A 19,122-nucleotide genomic window follows, 5' to 3' on the forward strand; every position below is an offset into this window, starting at 1 on the left:
ACCCTTGAAGATTCCTGAGTTTCCCCATTTTGTAGTAAGTTCATGTGTAATTAGGTAGTAACTTTCTTTTCCGCCCTTCGTCTGTTTTTCCTTAGGTTATTGTTGGGTTTATTCTGTATTACTGTTATACATATATGTGTAGTAATTCATTTCTTTGTTAAATCATTAAAAGTCTTTCTAATGTTCGGCTCGAGGTCATAAACTGCCGCCTAGTCAACTCTCACATGGACTTATCCAAGGCAAAGAGACGCCAAGGTCTAACAACAGATACGGATATCTGCCACTTCCATAACACTCGGGACACTTCGGGCTTCTTTATGTAATTGTTATATGATTGTAAGGTCAAATGAAGGCGTGATTGTTTTTTCCCAAATGCCTTAAAGCCGTACGCAAAATACTGTTCGAGAGGATACTTTTGAAGATCTCCTCCCTTAAGGTTTCTTATCTGTGATCCAATCTATTTAATTAAATGTCAATAATTGAATAAGATGTCTGCCTGCAGTTATTGATAATTACAAAGGGTAATTATTAATGAACCTATCAGTTATCTTATTTGTATTTTTTTCAGAACTACTCACGCAACCCACAATGCAGAGTTTAAGTACTTTTCCGGAGTACTGGAGACCGACGCCCTTAGTTTTACCTGCCAGAGACTAGGTTTTAAAGTTGTCGTTTTCAGGACGCGAGTCTCATTTCTCAAAATGGACCTTCGCATGAAATGCCCCTTTCGCGCATTTGGAGCCTCCGTCGCAACATGCAGACATTCATGTGGACTCACCAGAGATGTCTTCAGATGTCCCTTAGTTGGATTAGTCTTCAACTGTCGAGAATCCAGACGCTATGTCGAAAATCCAGCCCACTGAGGGTTTTAGACGGTGTGCGCATGGTCTTTCCCAGATGTCGATCAACAGCGCCCGGATTCCTTTCCGGTGTGTTGACCCCGTGGCTTGAAGTACCAAATTGTTAGGTTCATTTTTAGTTATCTTTAATATAATATAAAACAATATAAGGGAGGCATCGGGCACATCTTCGGCGTTATTTGCCAGAAGAATCCATCTTGACTTTGTCCCCGTCACAGATTAATCTAAAAGACCGAATTCATCTCCTGCCAATTTAAGACATCAAATCAAAACAATTTCAAAATAACAACTGCTGTTAGGTTTTATACACAACAGCCTCCATTCGGCAAAACAATTCCTTATTAGGTGAACCGAGCGAGCATTCCCGGAGGTTAAATGTTAGCCATCCACTGGAATCAAAACAATTCAAGAGTCATTCACAGATCTTCATTGCAAACCCAGATCAATAGTCCTCGGAGACCGGGACTGGGTGAGATCTTGGAATAAGGCAAAACAATTAAACGTCCTTGGAGACAGCTGCAGGGAGAAGTGTCCTGCGGTAGCAGTTAAACTGAGCGTTTGTCTCCGTTGCAAGCACATATATTAATATATACGTATAATGATTAATGCTCACATTTATAATAGTATCCCAGAATAACCCCAAAAATTTAAATTTAGGATTTATATTTAGGATTTATATTTAGGATTTATATTTAGGATTTATATTTAGGATTTATATTTAGGATTTATATTTAGGATTTATATTTAGGATTTATATTTAGGATTTATATTTAGGATTTATATTTAGGATTTATATTTAGGATTTATATTTATGATTTATATTTAGGATTTATATTTAAGATTTATATTTAGGATTTATATTTAGGATTATTATTTAGGATTTATATTTAGGATTAATATTTAGGATTCATATTTAGGATTTATATTTAGGATTTATATTTAGGATTTATATTTAGGATTTATATTTAGGACTTATATTTAAGATTTATATTTAGGATTAATATTCAGGATTTTAATTTAGGATTTATATTTAGGATTTATGTTTAGGATTTATATTTAGGATTTATATTTAGGATTTATATTTAGGATTTATATTTAAGATTTATATTTAGCATTTATATTTAGGATTTATATTTAGGATTTATATTTAGGATTTATATTAAGGATTTATATTTAGGATTTATATTTAGGATTTATATTTAGGATTTATATTCAGGATTTATATTTAGGATTTATATTTAGGATTTATATTTGGGATTTATATTTGGGATTTATATTTAGGATTTATACTTAGGATTTATATTTAGGATTTATATTTAGGATTTATATTTAGGATTTATATTTAGGATTTGTGTTTAGAATTTACATTTAATATTTAGATTTAATACTAATACTATACTATAGTATACTTTAGTATTGGATTGGATTGGATAACTTTATTCATCCCGTATTCGGGAAATTTCTTTAGCAAGAGGGTGAGGATGCAGAAATAGGAAAGGCATTTTACACAAAAAGGTAGTTAATAGTAAGTTCATAAATAAATACATGAATAAATATATAAATAAGTAGTCATGTTGCTGAAATATATATATACATACACATACATATATATGTAGAAGCACATGTATACGCAATTCAGTAGGTCCTAACCCACAGCCATTTTTTAGTATATAGTTTTATCATTTAAAATTAGGTTTTAGAGCGGCCAGGTAGTGTGTGGTCTTTGTTTCCTGGGTCCTCCCATTTTCTCCCACACCCCCAAAAATATGCAGGGAAGGCTGATTGAAAACTCTAAAGTGTCCCGACATTTTTGTGGTATGGTTCTCCATTTCCTTGTGCCGAGCAAAAATACTCAGGCTTCTAAATATTGTTGTAAATGTGCAAAATATGTGGCGCTAAATGTGAGAAAATGTTGTGTTTATAACAGAGCACATCTTTACAAACGGCACATCATAGGATAAAGGCATATACTTTTAACTGGAAAAAATATGAACGTGAAAAGTTATTTTTTTACACCTCTTCTCAACCTTTAGCATTGCTGGCATCGACTAACAGGGCAGCAATCTGTTGTTTACTGAGGGTCACAGGTGGTGCAACATGTCTGATCCCCTTTGTAATCCATTAATCATGTCCTCTTTTATCAACCATGTTGACCTCGAATGGAGAAGGGATTTCTTCATTTGAATGCATTTCATATAGAAAAATAGAAAAAAGAAGATAATCCTTCTTAATTAACTATCTACACTGTGTGGACCAATTACAATGTGTCTTAATTTAAAAGTAAGCAAATGATCAGTGTTCCCCTTTATTTTGGAGGGATGGACTGCTGAGATTCCATATGACTGTCAATTCACTAGATCGCTTGACAAATGTCAGGTGGATCTCTTGAAACAATCATTGGGAACGAGATAATGTAGGGTGGTTGGAAGCTCGATTTAACTCTCCGTGGTCGCTATTGGATGTTTTAGTACATGGGGTAAGAATTATTTCATTTTTTTTATTTTGAAAAGTATCTAGGACTAATGAATTACATTTTGAAAGCAATTCTAATAGGTTGACAGAGGGAAGTGGAGTAACTGGCAGGGAGGGCTTTAAATTTCATTTGTGTCCATTCCATGATGACCTTGGCCTGATTATTTTCTGCTAATATTTTTCAATCCCAGAGTTGAATAAATTTGCGTGTTGTTAATTAACCATTCAGTTACTCTGCTCATTACACAGTGGACATTTATTCAAAAGATATCATATGCTAAACCCATTCATTGCCAGATCAGGCTACAGAGTATATTTTGTGGTAGTTGGTAATAGAGGAAATAAATGTTGTTATCACCTGTTGACGTCCTATCTATTTTAACTGGAAGGGCCTAGAAGTAATTAAATTAATCCAATGGCAGCCAAAAATCTAAGTTGAGTAGGGCACAAAGCAAGAGAAGGACAAAAAAAATCACCATGCAATACATACGGGTCAACATTATTTTAATTTTTCTTTATACTTATATCTCTTCCAATATATTACATTCATTTATTTATGTTTCAATCTACCTACTTAACATGTAACTATATAAATATGTATATATATATATATATATATATATATATATATATATATATAATTTATATATATATAATATATTATATATAGGATATAGATAGTATATAGATATAGATATAGATAGATATAGTATATATATATATATATATATATATTATATATATATATATATATATATATATATATATATATATATATATATATTATATATATATATATATATATATATATATATATATATATATATATATATATATATATATATATATATATATCTATATCTATATCATATATATCTATATCTATATCTATATCTATATCTATATCTATATCTATATCTATATCTATATCTATATCTATATCTATATCTATATCTATATCTATATCTATATCTATATCTATATCTATATCTATATCTATATCTATATCTATATCTATATCTATATCTATATCTATCTAATATCTATATCTATATTATATCTATATCTATATCTATATCTATATCTATATCTATATCTATATCTATATCTATATCTATATCTATATCTATATCTATATCTATATCTATATCTATATCTATATCTATATCTATATCTATATCTATATCTATATCTATCTATCTATCTATCTATCTATCTATCTATCTATCTATCTATCTATCTATCTATCTATCTATCTATCTATCTATCTATCTATCTATCTATCTATCTATCTATCTATCTATCTATCTATCTATCTATCTATCTATCTATCTATCTATCTATCTATCTATCTATCTATCTATCTATCTATCTATCTATCTATCTATCTATCTATCTATCTATCTATCTATCTATCTATCTATCTATCTATCTATCTATCTATCTATCTATCTATCTATCTATCTATCTATCTATCTATCTATCTATCTATCTATCTATCTATCTATCTATCTATCTATCTATCTATCTATCTATCTATCTATCTATCTATCTATCTATCTATCTATCTATCTATCTATCTATCTATCTATCTATCTATCTATCTATCTATCTATCTATCTATCTATCTATCTATCTATCTATCTATCTATCTATCTATCTATCTATCTATCTATCTATCTATCTATCTATCTATCTATCTATCTATCTATCTATCTATCTATCTATCTATCTATCTATCTATCTATCTATCTATCTATCTATCTATCTATCTATCTATCTATCTATCTATCTATCTATCTATCTATCTATCTATCTATCTATCTATCTATCTATCTATCTATCTATCTATCTATCTATCTATCTATCTATCTATCTATCTATCTATCTATCTATCTATCTATCTATCTATCTATCTATCTATCTATCTATCTATCTATCTATCTATCTATCTATCTATCTATCTATCTATCTATCTATCTATCTATCTATCTATCTATCTATCTATCTATCTATCTATCTATCTATCTATCTATCTATCTATCTATCTATCTATCTATCTATCTATCTATCTATCTATCTATCTATCTATCTATCTATCTATCTATCTATCTATCTATCTATCTATCTATCTATCTATCTATCTATCTATCTATCTATCTATCTATCTATCTATCTATCTATCTATCTATCTATCTATCTATCTATCTATCTATCTATCTATCTATCTATCTATCTATCTATCTATCTATCTATCTATCTATCTATCTATCTATCTATCTATCTATCTATCTATCTATCTATCTATCTATCTATCTATCTATCTATCTATCTATCTATCTATCTATCTATCTATCTATCTATCTATCTATCTATCTATCTATCTATCTATCTATCTATCTATCTATCTATCTATCTATCTATCTATCTATCTATCTATCTATCTATCTATCTATCTATCTATCTATCTATCTATCTATCTATCTATCTATCTATCTATCTATCTATCTATCTATCTATCTATCTATCTATCTATCTATCTATCTATCTATCTATCTATCTATCTATCTATCTATCTATCTATCTATCTATCTATCTATCTATCTATCTATCTATCTATCTATCTATCTATCTATCTATCTATCTATCTATCTATCTATCTATCTATCTATCTATCTATCTATCTATCTATCTATCTATCTATCTATCTATCTATCTATCTATCTATCTATCTATCTATCTATCTATCTATCTATCTATCTATCTATCTATCTATCTATCTATCTATCTATCTATCTATCTATCTATCTATCTATCTATCTATCTATCTATCTATCTATCTATCTATCTATCTATCTATCTATCTATCTATCTATCTATCTATCTATCTATCTATCTATCTATCTATCTATCTATCTATCTATCTATCTATCTATCTATCTATCTATCTATCTATCTATCTATCTATCTATCTATCTATCTATCTATCTATCTATCTATCTATCTATCTATCTATCTATCTATCTATCTATCTATCTATCTATCTATCTATCTATCTATCTATCTATCTATCTATCTATCTATCTATCTATCTATCTATCTATCTATCTATCTATCTATCTATCTATCTATCTATCTATCTATCTATCTATCTATCTATCTATCTATCTATCTATCTATCTATCTATCTATCTATCTATCTATCTATCTATCTATCTATCTATCTATCTATCTATCTATCTATCTATCTATCTATCTATCTATCTATCTATCTATCTATCTATCTATCTATCTATCTATCTATCTATCTATCTATCTATCTATCTATCTATCTATCTATCTATCTATCTATCTATCTATCTATCTATCTATCTATCTATCTATCTATCTATCTATCTATCTATCTATCTATCTATCTATCTATCTATCTATCTATCTATCTATCTATCTATCTATCTATCTATCTATCTATCTATCTATCTATCTATCTATCTATCTATCTATCTATCTATCTATCTATCTATCTATCTATCTATCTATCTATCTATCTATCTATCTATCTATCTATCTATCTATCTATCTATCTATCTATCTATCTATCTATCTATCTATCTATCTATCTATCTATCTATCTATCTATCTATCTATCTATCTATCTATCTATCTATCTATCTATCTATCTATCTATCTATCTATCTATCTATCTATCTATCTATCTATCTATCTATCTATCTATCTATCTATCTATCTATCTATCTATCTATCTATCTATCTATCTATCTATCTATCTATCTATCTATCTATCTATCTATCTATCTATCTATCTATCTATCTATCTATCTATCTATCTATCTATCTATCTATCTATCTATCTATCTATCTATCTATCTATCTATCTATCTATCTATCTATCTATCTATCTATCTATCTATCTATCTATCTATCTATCTATCTATCTATCTATCTATCTATCTATCTATCTATCTATCTATCTATCTATCTATCTATCTATCTATCTATCTATCTATCTATCTATCTATCTATCTATCTATCTATCTATCTATCTATCTATCTATCTATCTATCTATCTATCTATCTATCTATCTATCTATCTATCTATCTATCTATCTATCTATCTATCTATCTATCTATCTATCTATCTATCTATCTATCTATCTATCTATCTATCTATCTATCTATCTATCTATCTATCTATCTATCTATCTATCTATCTATCTATCTATCTATCTATCTATCTATCTATCTATCTATCTATCTATCTATCTATCTATCTATCTATCTATCTATCTATCTATCTATCTATCTATCTATCTATCTATCTATCTATCTATCTATCTATCTATCTATCTATCTATCTATCTATCTATCTATCTATCTATCTATCTATCTATCTATCTATCTATCTATCTATCTATCTATCTATCTATCTATCTATCTATCTATCTATCTATCTATCTATCTATCTATCTATCTATCTATCTATCTATCTATCTATCTATCTATCTATCTATCTATCTATCTATCTATCTATCTATCTATCTATCTATCTATCTATCTATCTATCTATCTATCTATCTATCTATCTATCTATCTATCTATCTATCTATCTATCTATCTATCTATCTATCTATCTATCTATCTATCTATCTATCTATCTATCTATCTATCTATCTATCTATCTATCTATCTATCTATCTATCTATCTATCTATCTATCTATCTATCTATCTATCTATCTATCTATCTATCTATCTATCTATCTATCTATCTATCTATCTATCTATCTATCTATCTATCTATCTATCTATCTATCTATCTATCTATCTATCTATCTATCTATCTATCTATCTATCTATCTATCTATCTATCTATCTATCTATCTATCTATCTATCTATCTATCTATCTATCTATCTATCTATCTATCTATCTATCTATCTATCTATCTATCTATCTATCTATCTATCTATCTATCTATCTATCTATCTATCTATCTATCTATCTATCTATCTATCTATCTATCTATCTATCTATCTATCTATCTATCTATCTATCTATCTATCTATCTATCTATCTATCTATCTATCTATCTATCTATCTATCTATCTATCTATCTATCTATCTATCTATCTATCTATCTATCTATCTATCTATCTATCTATCTATCTATCTATCTATCTATCTATCTATCTATCTATCTATCTATCTATCTATCTATCTATCTATCTATCTATCTATCTATCTATCTATCTATCTATCTATCTATCTATCTATCTATCTATCTATCTATCTATCTATCTATCTATCTATCTATCTATCTATCTATCTATCTATCTATCTATCTATCTATCTATCTATCTATCTATCTATCTATCTATCTATCTATCTATCTATCTATCTATCTATCTATCTATCTATCTATCTATCTATCTATCTATCTATCTATCTATCTATCTATCTATCTATCTATCTATCTATCTATCTATCTATCTATCTATCTATCTATCTATCTATCTATCTATCTATCTATCTATCTATCTATCTATCTATCTATCTATCTATCTATCTATCTATCTATCTATCTATCTATCTATCTATCTATCTATCTATCTATCTATCTATCTATCTATCTATCTATCTATCTATCTATCTATCTATCTATCTATCTATCTATCTATCTATCTATCTATCTATCTATCTATCTATCTATCTATCTATCTATCTATCTATCTATCTATCTATCTATCTATCTATCTATCTATCTATCTATCTATCTATCTATCTATCTATCTATCTATCTATCTATCTATCTATCTATCTATCTATCTATCTATCTATCTATCTATCTATCTATCTATCTATCTATCTATCTATCTATCTATCTATCTATCTATCTATCTATCTATCTATCTATCTATCTATCTATCTATCTATCTATCTATCTATCTATCTATCTATCTATCTATCTATCTATCTATCTATCTATCTATCTATCTATCTATCTATCTATCTATCTATCTATCTATCTATCTATCTATCTATCTATCTATCTATCTATCTATCTATCTATCTATCTATCTATCTATCTATCTATCTATCTATCTATCTATCTATCTATCTATCTATCTATCTATCTATCTATCTATCTATCTATCTATCTATCTATCTATCTATCTATCTATCTATCTATCTATCTATCTATCTATCTATCTATCTATCTATCTATCTATCTATCTATCTATCTATCTATCTATCTATCTATCTATCTATCTATCTATCTATCTATCTATCTATCTATCTATCTATCTATCTATCTATCTATCTATCTATCTATCTATCTATCTATCTATCTATCTATCTATCTATCTATCTATCTATCTATCTATCTATCTATCTATCTATCTATCTATCTATCTATCTATCTATCTATCTATCTATCTATCTATCTATCTATCTATCTATCTATCTATCTATCTATCTATCTATCTATCTATCTATCTATCTATCTATCTATCTATCTATATATCTATATATCTATCTATCTATATCTATATATCTATCTATCTATATATCTATATATCTATCTATCTATATATCTATATATCTATATATCTATATATCTATATATCTATATATCTATATATCTATATATCTATATATCTATATATCTATATATCTATATATCTTTATATCTATATATCTATATATCTATATATCTATATATCTATATATCTATATATCTATATATCTATATATCTATATATCTATATATCTATATATCTATATATCTTTATATCTATATATCTATATATCTATATATCTATATATCTATATATCTATATATCTATATATCTATATATCTATATATCTATATATCTATATATCTATATATCTATATATCTATATATCTATATATCTATATATCTATATATCTATATATCTATATATCTATATATCTATATATCTATATATCTATATATCTATATATCTATATATCTATATATCTATATATCTATATATCTATATATCTATATATCTATATATCTATATATCTATATATCTATATATCTATATATCTATATATCTATATATCTATATATATCTATATATATATATATCTATATATATATATATCTATATATATATATATATATATATATATATATATATATATATATATATATATATATATATATATATATATATATATCTATATATATATCTATATATATATATATATATATATATATATATCTATATATATATCTATATATATATCTATATATATATATATATATATATATATATATATATATATATATATATCTATATATATATCTATATATATATCTATATATATATCTATATATATATATATATCTATATATATATATATATATATATCTATATATATATATATATATATATATATATATATATATATATATATATATATATATATATATATATATATATATATATATATATATATATATATATATATATATATATATATATATATATATATATATATATATATATATATATATATATATATATATATATATATATATATATATATATATATATATATATATATATATATATATATATATATATATATATATATATATATATATATATATATATATATATATATATATATATATATATATATATAGAAAAGCACATCTATACTGTATCCGAATTCAGGAGGTCCTAACCCACAGCCTTTTTTAAGTTAAAGAGCCTGACAGCTGATGGGAGGAAGGATCTGCGGAAGCGCTCCTTCCTGCAGTGAGGGTACCGCAGTCTACTCCTAAAGGAGCTTCGAAGGGACTCCACCGACTCGTGCAGGGGGTGGGAGGTGCTGTCCATGATGGACCTCATCCTGGTCAGCATCCTCCGCTCTCCCACTTCCTCCACAGAGTCCAAAGGACAGCCCGGAACAGAGCTGGCCCTCCTGATCAGCTTGTTCAGCCTGTTCCTGTCCCTCTCCGTGCTCCCACTTCCCCAACAGACCACTGCATAAAACACAGTAGATGCCACCACAGTGTCATAGAAGGTCCTCAACAGTGACCTGCACACACCAAAGGACCGTAGGCTCCTCAACAGGTAGAGGCGGCTCTGGCCCCTTCTGTACAGGGCATCTATGTTTGTGGACCAGTCTAGTTTGCTGTTGAGGTGAACACCCAGGTACTTCAAGTTCTCCACGATTTCAGTGTCTTTACCCTGGATGTTCACCTGAGTGGTCTGTTGAGGTGTCCTCCGAAAGTCAACGACCATTTCCTTTGTCTTACTGGTGTTGATGTGCAGGTGCTTTTGCCTACACCAGTCGACAAAGGCTGTGATGACTCCCCTGTACTCCAGGTCGTTACCGTCAGTCACTCGTCCAACAATGGCGGTGTCATCGGAGAATTTCTGGAGGTGGCAGGTGTCTGTATTATGTTTAAAGTCTGACGTGTAGAGGGAGAAGAGGAGTGGGGAAAGCACTGTGCCTTGTGGGGCCCCCGTGCTGCAAGTTACCACATCAGACGTACAGTCCTGGAGTCTCACATATTGTGGTCTGTTGGTGAGGAAGTCGATGATCCATGCAGGTGGTTCCTTACTCCCGCCACCTCCAGTTTCCCTCTCAGAAGGACCGGCTGAATGGTGTTGAATGCACTGGAGAGGTCAAAAAACATCATTCTCACCATGCTTCCCGAGTTCTCCAGGTGTGAAAGAGACCTGTGCATCAGATAGGTGGTAGCATCTTCCACACCAATGCCTGGACGATAGGCGAACTGCAGAGGGTCCAGCTCTGCATTCATCAGGGGGCTCAGGTGGTTGAGGATGATCCTCTCCAGTGTCTTGATCAGGTGAGAGGTTTGTGCTACCGGCCTGAAGTGGTTTGGCTCCCTGGGGTTTTCGCAGTCTTTGGGACTGGGACCACGCAGGAAGTTTTTTCACAAGGTGGGGACCTTCTGCAGACTGAGGCTGAGGTTGAAAATATGCAAAATCACTGTGCCAAGCTGATCTGCACACTCCCTCAGTAGTCTGGAGCTGAGGCCGTCCGGACCGGTAGCCTTCCTTGCCTCGATCTTCTTTAGTTGTTTTGTCACCTGATCGACAGTGATGCAGAGACCGGTGGAAGAGGGGGAGGAAGAGGAGAACGAGGGGGTAGAGTTGCTTCTGGTCTGGGGGGTCAGGGGAGCAGGGGCAGGGCTGAATCTGTTAAAGAACTGATTCAGTTCATTGGCCCACTCCCCGTCTCCGGACTCCGGGCCTCTCCCACTGTTGCCTCCATGGCCCGAGATGGTCCTCAAGCTCCTCCAGACCTCTTTGGTGTTGCCTCTTTGGAGTTGCTTCTCTAGCCTCCTCCTGTAGCTGGTCTTTCCCCTCCTTATCTCTCTCTTCAGCTCCTTCTGGACCGTTTTGAGACTCTCCTTCTCCCCAGACCTAAAAGCCCTCTTCTTCTTGTTCAGGAGGGCCCTTAGATCCCTGGTGACCCACGGCTTATTGTTGGAGTAACAACGGACCTTCTTGGAGGGTACGATGTTCTCCACACAGAAGTTAATGTAATCTGTGATGCAGTGGGTCAAGCTGTCGATGTCTTCCCCATGTGGTTTGCACAGCACCTCCCAGTCGGTTGTCTCAAAACAGTCCCTCAGTACCATGCTGGTCTCCTCGGTCCATCTTTGTATGATTCTCGTGGTAGGTTTTATTTTCCTCATCGTAGGGATGTAGGTGGGGATCAGATGGACCAGGTTGTGGTCTGAGCGGCCCAGTGGGGGAAGGGGGGCTGAGCTGTATGCCTCCTTTGTGTTGGCATACAACAGGTCCAGAGTTTTTTGTTCCTTGGTGCAGCACTTCACATACTGAGTGAAGGTGGGGAGAGTTGAAGTCAAGGGAGCATGGTTAAAATCACCGGAGATAAGAAGGAGAGACTGGGGGTGATACGTCTGTAGCCGGGACAGAGTAGTGTGGAGCAGCTCACGAGCCACTGCTGCGTCGGCCAAAGGAGGTATATACACAGTTATTATGATGACGTGCGAGAACTCCCGGGGGATGTAAAACGGCCTGATGCTAACAGCTACTAGCTCGATATCTCGAGTGCAAAATTGCTCCTTCACAGTAATATGCCCAGGACTGCACCATCTACTGTTAATAAAGACAGCTAGTCCCCCACCTTTCTTCCTACCGCTCTCCTCAGCGTCCCTGTCCGCCCTCACCAGCTGAAAGCCATCCAAGGAGATGAGAGAGTCTGGTATTCGCTCATCCAGCCAGGTCTCCGTGAAGCAGATAATGCAGGCGCTCCGATATTGTCCTTGTTGTTTGGTCAGCGCCGTTAGCTCTTCCATCTTGTTGGGGAGAGATCTTACGTTCCCTATAATAATAGATGGAATGCTGGGTCTGAAGCGTCGCTTTTTCTCCTGACATTTTCGTCCGGCTCTGCATCCTCTTCTCTTCCTCTTTAACTCAGCGGGGAGGTCCAAGTCCAGGGGAATCCCGGTGTTGCGTAGCGCTAACAGTTGATCCTTCGTGTAAAGCAGCGTAGGCATGGCTGGGTGGGTCAAAATAGTCTCCAAAATTTTGAAATTTGAATTTGATAAGATGGACTAAACTAGTAGATCAAAGACTGCCTCTCGCACAGCTTGAGTCTTGGAGTAGAGTCTTGAAAGTAAAGTCCCAAAACATTAAAGTATCGAATATAATATATAAAGTGAAGTAACAACTAAAGTCTTAAGAGACAATAAAAACATAAAATAAAGGATAAAAATCCGTAAAAAAGCTGTACAAACACAGAATTCGATATATATATATATATATATATATATATATATATATATATATATATATATATATATATATATATATATATATATATATATATATATATATATATATATATATATATATATATATATATATATATATATATATATATATATATATATATATATATATATATATATATATATATATATATATATATATAGTTTGTATTGTATTTGTAATTTTTCTTTTGCCGATGCTATTTCTGTTGTTAGAGCTCTATCTAGTGGATGTACAATGTAAAGTTTTGATACAGTATTAAATGAGTGGAGTACTCTGCACCTCACAGTCAATATGAACCGGACGTCTACAGCTGTCAATGGCAGCCGATGGGATAAATGAGTGTTGAGTACTCTGCACCTCAAAGTCAACATGGATCAAACGTCTACCGCAGTCGATGCCAGCGTATTGATAATTGGTTTAAGAGGTTGGCAAACTTTTTGACTTGGGGGCCAGAATGGATACTAAAATTTGACAGCATTTGGACACGTAATTTAATTTATCAACGCTGGGGATTGAAATACGTATAAGAAAAAAGACACAATTGAAGGTGGAAATGTATTTTCAAATTTACTTTCAACGAAAGAGAGCAGTCTTTAAATTGAGAGTGATGAGCGGTAAGGGAAATGAATGAGGTCAAAGAGAGCAGTCTTACTTACTTTAGACAATTTACTTAATTTGGGCGGCGGGTTGGATTAAAAATCCTAACGGGCAGTATATGGCCCGCGGGCCGAGGTAACATATACACACACGATCCGGGTGGCGGGCCCAAACGTTCATTCGGCGAACTCTCCGGTCGTTCAAACGTCCATTCGGCGAACTGTACAGTCGCCCAAATGTCCGTTTGGCGAACTGTCCGGTCGCCCAAACGTCCGTTTGGTGAACTGTCCAGTCGCCCAAACGTCCGTCTTTTGGCGAATCGTCCGATCACTGTAATATTTAATAAACATACTTGATAATTGCACTTTTACATATTTACTTGGATTTCTGTATAGCCGCGAGAAAATCTAATATGGTATTAACAACAGGGGTGATCCTACTTCACTTTTTTTTTTATTATCGCGGCCATGTCTTGAGTTTTAGAACCCACCCCTAGTCAAGACGAAGTGGTCAACAATCAATACTACCTATTCTTTCTGATAAATGGATGTCAATGATTGCAAATAATATTCATTGCAGTAACAAAAAAAATATTTGTATAATAAATTACAAGAGATTTTAAGTTATTGATGAAAAATACATGGAAAATAGTTATTTTCTTTTCTTTTTCATTTCTTTCGTTCACTTTGGACATAAATATTCTTTTTAAACAGGCCCATTCATTTTTATATGTTAAAATGAAATAAACTGTTTGAAATGTGTATTAAAACGCACGTTTAATACATGACATCCTGTCATAAGAGAGCTTCATTTGAATTATCCTCACCACCTAAGCCTCACCATAGCAACCTTTTCAAGCTACATACAAGTTCTTAAGCAGGCTTTTCTTTCAATCCTTAGCCTCCTCCTCCTGTCTCCTCTTTTACACCAAACACCCGACCCACGTTCCTATAGAAAAAAAAAAAAAAAAAAAAAAAATATATATATATATATATATATATATATATATATATATATATATATATATATATATATATATATATATATATATACATATACATACATACACACACATACATACATACATATACGACTGGTGACGGCGACTGGTTCGACATATTCGAACCAGTCGCCGTCTCTATTGGCGAATTCAGTAAGCCGACTGTAGCCATGTCTAACTACACGGAAACTTCATCGACACCAACTCTCCAGTGAAGAAACATTGTCGGTTTAACCTTATTGCCAAAAAGGTGTTAAAACCTGAGTAAATAATGCACGCTTACCCACAAACATTTTCAGAACATTTTAGTAAACAAAACACTTAGTGGTTTACAATCAGTAGCAGGAATCTACGAGTGCGGTACATCATAACATTGACGTGGAGAAACTGTGGCAAACACCTACAGTTGTGGTCAAAAGTTTACATACAATTGTGAATAACACGATGTCATGGCTCTCTTGAGTTTGCAGTTATTTCTACAACTCTGATTTTTCTCTCATAGAGTGATTGGAACAGATACTTCTTTGTCACAAAAAAAACAGTCATGAAGTTTGCTTCCTTCATGGCTTTATTATGGGTGAACAGAAAAAAAGTGATCAAATCGGCTGGGTCAAAAATATACACACACCAGCGTTAATATTTGCTAACATGTTCCTCGGCCATTTTCACTTCAATTAGGCGCTTTTGGTAGCCATCCACAAGATTCTGGCAACCTTCAGATGAATCTTTGACCACTCCTCTTTGCAGAATTGGTACAAGTTCAGTTAGATATGATGGCTTTGTGACATGGACTTTTTTTTCTCAGCATTGTGCACAAGTTCTCAATGGGGTTTAAGTCAGGACTTTGGGAAGGCCATTCGAAAATATTGTGGACTGATATGCCAAGCACAGGTTAAGCATGCTTTGAAAAAAATCTGTAAACAAATTAAATCCATAAATTGTGTAGTGGCACCGTAACAAGGCCCTATTCCCCCTGTCAAGACATGGGACTTCCCATGATCAATATGGCAGCTCACCCAAGTGATCTTATCTACATATTATTTTTTTTCCTCAATGCTCCCAAAATCCCCATTTCGCAGAGCAGGATATTTGTATATCTAGGTCAAGTTTCTAATTTGCACTTTGCTGTTGCATCTTCATTAAAATTTCATCTAATTAAACATTTCGACTAAAATTGGTCACTGTTACGCCTGATAAGGGCTTATTGACAGTTTCAGAAATTGATTCCAAATTCCCACATTTTTAGACCTTGATAACTGATTGATTGATTATATCTTGGTGGCCAGCCAACCAAAAACACAAGAAGATGAACAACCATTCATGCTCACATTTGTAACCAGGGGTAACTTAGAGTGTTCAACCAGCCTAACATCCATAATTTTTGTTAGTTGAGAAAACTGGAGTATCTGGAGAAAACCTATGAATTCCCAAGGACACCATGCATACTCCACACTCTGGAAGGTCGGGTTCCACCCGGCTTTCAATAGTCGATCTCGAAACTGTGAGGTCGATGTGCCAACCACTAGTGTGTCCATTTGGGTCATTTACCCATACATCAGTGGCATGCAAATTTTCATCATAGGTGGAGACTGCCATCCCCAACTGGGGCTTTTTGGCAGCTCACCCCCTTTTACTCTCCATTTAGCAAAACAATTCCCATCTAGGCAATTAATGTATTAGATATGTGCACCAGACATTTGCAAAAAGAATTTTGATTTGGAAGTCGAATCACAGCCGTTGCTCGCCACAGTCAGCATGAGCGACTGCCTTGCCAGTGGCTGCGATTAACTCTTGGTAATCCAATAATGCAATAAATGGAAAAGCAGTGACACATTGAAAACACACACACAAATATTAACCATTTGTACAAATGTAACCTTCCTGTTTTTGCATCTAGTTATACCCCTGCTGCCAGTTTAGCTGTTTTTGCATAGAATTGAGCTGGTAAAAGTTTTGCTTCTACATTTTTATTAGCGATCCATATATGATCCATCCTGTTCTGGTTTTGCCCATTCCATTATTTCTTAGATAACCTGTCTACATAAATAATGTTGCAACACTCAGAGGTTGAATTAAATATAAACTATTATATACATGAAAATGAAAATCAGACATAGGCATTGTCGTCATCATTGACTTGACAAAAAGCCTAGTAGTCATCATACCCTCAGCAGCGTATGACGAAATAGTATAGTGCTTCTCCACAAGTTTGTCTTCCCAGTCAAGACCCATTTATGACATTTATTTATGACATATTCATACTTGTTAGCTCTCCGCCTCCTTAAGCGCCATCAATCCGGCGACTGCAAGTTGCCTCACCGATGCCAACAAGAATAAGATGGGTCACTTACCTCTCACAGTCTTCTTACTTACCCTCCCTCATGCGTAGTCTGTTTGTGTGTGCGTGTGTGGACTCTGAAAGAGCAGAACCGATTTTCATGACAATTCACACAGTTAGCACCCCCTATAAGTATCTAAAACCGGTAATCGAAAAAGTTAGGTTTTCCCCAAAAAATATTACAATTCACACCAAATTCGACACACGTTTGTAAGACCCCGTAAAAGGTGTTAATCCGGAGTTTCAAGAACATGGGTCTCTTAACAGCCAAATCGATTAAAAAAAAAACATTTCAACTACGATTGGACTGCCAATTTAACCTCCAGGGACTTATGGGCCAAACCGCTCAATGTTTAATTTCTTTGGTCCCCAAAAGCAAACATAAAATTACAACCCTTGAGAACTATTTTCCCAAAACAAACTTCAAGGACAAGATGTGCTAAGAAAATAGGCCAACGTGCAATGAAGTAAAGGGTATGGCTTGCGACAACTCACGTGGCCGTGCGTGCAGACCCTGAGTGTTCTAACTTCTCTCCAGCACTTTTGGAAATTGGTGAAGGCCGTCCGGCTCCTGATGATGACTACATAGACGTACAGCATATAGCCACAATCTTGGCGACACCAAAAGATCTGCAGCAGGCAGATTTTGACAAATTAAACAAACTACCGGGACTTGAATCGGCTAGACACGCTCGTCATTCTGATTCCGAAAAACGCAAATGTCAATGCAATAAATCAGCGGCTTCTGGAACTTATCCCAGGAGAGGAGCGGGTCTACAAATCTATTGACCGCACACCAGAACCCCACAGACCTGTCACAACATACTGTGGAATTATTGAAATCCCTCAAACCACCCACTTTGCCATCACACATCCTTTGGCTCAAAATTGGATCTCCAATTATGCTCATCTAGAATCTGATGCCGCCGAACCAATGCAACGGCAACTGCTTCGTAGTACAGTCACTCCAAACATTATTGAAGCAAAGATACAGACAGGCAGTGGGAGAGGAGAAACTG

General features: G+C 32.8%; 1 protein-coding gene across 2 annotated transcripts in view; it reads left to right on the forward strand.

Annotated features, from left to right (window-relative positions):
* Positions 1–3,227: 3,227 nt before the first annotated feature.
* Positions 3,228–19,122, forward strand: part of LOC144206651 (uncharacterized) — a 56,466-nt gene continuing 40,571 nt past the window's right edge. For both annotated transcript variants that reach the window (XM_077731735.1, XM_077731726.1), the window contains exon 1: positions 3,228–3,336. The gene's annotated coding sequence lies outside the window, so the exon portion shown is untranslated. The remainder of the gene's footprint in view (positions 3,337–19,122) is intronic.

The sequence above is a fragment of the Stigmatopora nigra genome, chromosome 1 (genome assembly GCF_051989575.1).
Source record: "Stigmatopora nigra isolate UIUO_SnigA chromosome 1, RoL_Snig_1.1, whole genome shotgun sequence".
Classification (NCBI taxonomy): Eukaryota; Metazoa; Chordata; class Actinopteri; order Syngnathiformes; family Syngnathidae; genus Stigmatopora; species Stigmatopora nigra.